Source organism: Otolemur garnettii, unplaced genomic scaffold (genome assembly GCF_000181295.1).
Source record: "Otolemur garnettii isolate 467f Iridium unplaced genomic scaffold, OtoGar3 scaffold00147, whole genome shotgun sequence".
Taxonomy (NCBI): Eukaryota; Metazoa; Chordata; class Mammalia; order Primates; family Galagidae; genus Otolemur; species Otolemur garnettii.
In genome coordinates, this window is record NW_003852542.1 from 2,904,647 (window position 1) to 2,907,915 (window position 3,269).

The 3,269-nt window shown below is 44.6% G+C and overlaps 1 pseudogene; it reads left to right on the top strand.

Moving 5' to 3' along the window:
* The first annotated feature begins 1,637 nt into the window (after positions 1–1,637).
* On the top strand, positions 1,638–2,579 carry LOC100967135 (annotated as a pseudogene).
* The last annotated feature ends 690 nt before the right edge of the window (positions 2,580–3,269 follow it).

Here is a 3,269-nt window from a genome sequence, read left to right on the forward strand (position 1 = left end):
ACGGCACTCTACCAAGGGGGACAGCTTGAGGCTCCTGTCTCAAAAAAAAAAAAAAAGATTTTTGCTGTTTTTCTTTTCTTTTTAGAGACGGAGTCTCACTTTGTCACCCTCAGTAGAGTGATGTAGCGTCACAGTTCACAGCAACCTCTAGCTCTTGGGCTTAGGCAATTCTCAATTTGCAGTTTGACTGGGGTCAGGTTTGAACCTGCCACCCTAGGTATATAGGCCCGGTGCTCTATTCACTGAGCCACAGGCACCACCCTTTTGCTGTTTTTCTTTTTGAGACAGTCTTACTCTGTCGTGTGGGGTAGAGTGCTATGGTGTCACCACAGCTCACAGCAGCCTCAAACTCCTGAGTTCCCATGATTGCATTAATGTACACAGCTATGATTTAATTAGAAAAAACAAACAAAAAACTCCTAGTTCAAGTGATACCTCTTGCCTCAGCCTCCTGAGGGCGGGACTACAGGCATGCACCACCATGTCTGGCTGATTTTTCAGTAGAGATGGCGGCCAGGGCTGTGGGGAGGAGGTATCTCTCTTTTGCTCAGGGTAGTCTGAAACTCCTGAACTCAAGCAATCCATCTGCTTCAGCCTCCCATGGTGCTAGGATTGCAGGCTTGAGCCATTGTACCCAGCCCCTGTAGTATATTTAAAGTTCACTCTACCTGCCAGTAAAATAGGGAGCAAGGTCCACTCACCAATTCCAGCACCAGTTCTGGAGTCTCTAGTTTAAATCCTGGCTCTCTTATCAACCGATCTTGAGTAAGTAACTTAACCTTTCTAACCCTCACTTTCCTAATCTATAAAATGGAGATTATATCAAAATTTGTGTGATAGGAATTTTATAAAGGATTGAATGATACAATGTAGATAAAGTATTGAATGCACAAAATATAAATCATAGTGAGTAATCATTAGCATTTACTGTTATGTTTAAATCCTACACACTATAAATGTAATCACATATATGGAACTGTTAAAAAATATTCTCATGTAGGTTCAGTGCCCCATAGCTCAGTGAGTTGGGTGCCGGCCATATACACCAAAGCTGGCAGATTTGAGCCTGGCCCGGGCCTGCTAAAGAACAGTGACAACTGCAACCAAAAAAATAGCTGGGCTTTGTGGTAGGTACCTGTAATTGCAGCTACTCAGGAGGCTGAGACAAGAGAATTGCTCAAGTCCAAGAGTTTGAGGTTGCTATGAACTATAACACCACAACACTCTGCCAAGGGTGACAGTGAAACTCTGTCTCAAAAAAATAAATAAAATTCAGGCAGCCTGGGGCTCAGTGGGTAGGGTGCTGGCCCCATATACCAAGGGTGGTGGGTTCGAACCCCGCCCCGGCCAAACTGCAACAAAAAATAGCTGGGCATTGATGTGGCCGCCTGTAGTCCCAGCTACTTCGGAGGCTGAGGCAAGAGAATCGCCTAAGCCCAGGAGTTGGAGGTTCCTGTGAGCTGTGATGTCACAGCACTCTACTGAGGGTGATAAAGTGAGACTTTGTCTCAAAAAAAAATTCTCATGTTGAGCCCCGGTGGCCGTGTCCAGGATGCCGCTGTTCGTAGAGGGGTGGTGAGTGCGGCTGCCTCAGTCCACTGGGAACCTCGTCCGAGCTCACCTGCCTCTGGAGGTAATGGGGCAACCTGCCTGACACACTGTGATGGAAGCAACACCAAAGCTGAGGTCCCCTTGATCATGAACTCCATAAAATCCTTTTCCGACCACACTCAATGTGAAAGGCTAGAAGTGCACCTCGTGGGAGGCTTCAGTGATGATAGGCAGTTGTCACAAAAACTTAGCCATCAACTTCTCAGTGAATTTGACAGTCAAGAAGATGATATTCACTTAGTGACATTATGCGTGACAGAATTAAATGACCGAGAAGAAAATGAAAACCACTTCCCAGTCATTAATGGCATTGCTGTTAACGTTAAAACTGCAGAGATTTACAGAGCCTCTTTTCAAGATCGAGGTCCATAGGAAGAACTACACGCTGCGTGGGCTTTAATAGGGGGACCAATGATTAGCATTTAGGATGCAAAGACAGAACAACTTCAGATAGGACCGTATTCCTGGATGCCATTTCCTCATGTGGATTTCCGGTTGCAGCAAGATAATAAAGAAATACTAGAGAACTTTTCCACTTCACCTTTGGCTGAGCCGCCCCACTTTGTTGAACATATTAGATCTACCTTGATGTTTTTCAAGGTTGTTTTTTTGTTTTTTTTGGCTGGGTCCAGATTTGAACCCACCACCTCTGGTATATGGGGATGGTGCCCTACTCCTTGAGCCACAGGCACCACCCCTACCTTGATGTTTTTAAAAAAACACCCATCTCCAACAAACAAGCTGTTTCCGGGAAATAAAGCTCTACTCTACAAAAAAAATGAAGACCGTGGCTTATGGGAAAAGATCTCTCCTCCAGGAAGCTAAACATAGAATATTACCAAAGAAAGCAACTTTTTGGCATGACAAAGACCATTGATGGGGGCTGGAAAGAATATGGATTTGGAACCTACATCCATTGAGCTCCTTTACTTGGCATCTTTCAAATGACTTTCAAAATCTTATTTTGGCAAAGGCAAAAAAAAAAAATTCTCATGTAGAAACATTTGGACGTCTATGATGTTTCTTTTTCTTTCTTTCTTTTTTTTTTTTAATTCCTTTTTGGAGGCTGTAGGAGAGAATCCACTTCCTTACCTTTCCACTTTAGAGGCCATCTTCATTTCTCTGTCTTCAAATCAGAAGCAGCACCTATCTCACCTTGATTCCACCTTCACTTCTCTTTCTCTGGGTCTGTGCTTTTGTCCCTCTTCCACTTTTAAGGACCCTTCCGAGTACATTGGGCCCACCCTGACAATCAGGATAATCTTTCTTTATTCTGATCAGCAACCTTAATTCTACCTGAGGAATTAATCCCCTCTGCCATGCAACATAACATATTCATTAGTCCTGGGAGTTAAGACATGGACCTCTTTGTGAGTGGCCATTATTCTACCAACCACGGCTGCTTTAAATTCCTTTTTGGGGCTCGGCCCCTATAGCTTAATGAGTAGGGTGCTGGCCACATATACTGGGGCTGGCAGGTTTAAACCTGGCCTGGGCCTGGCAAACAACAATGAGAACAACCAAAAAATAGCTGGGCATTGGGCTGGGTGCCTATAGTCCCAGTTACTTGGGAGGCTGAGGCAAGAGAATCACTTAAGCCCAGGAGTTTGAGGTTGCTGTGAGCTGTGACACCATGACACTCTACCGAGGGACTCTGT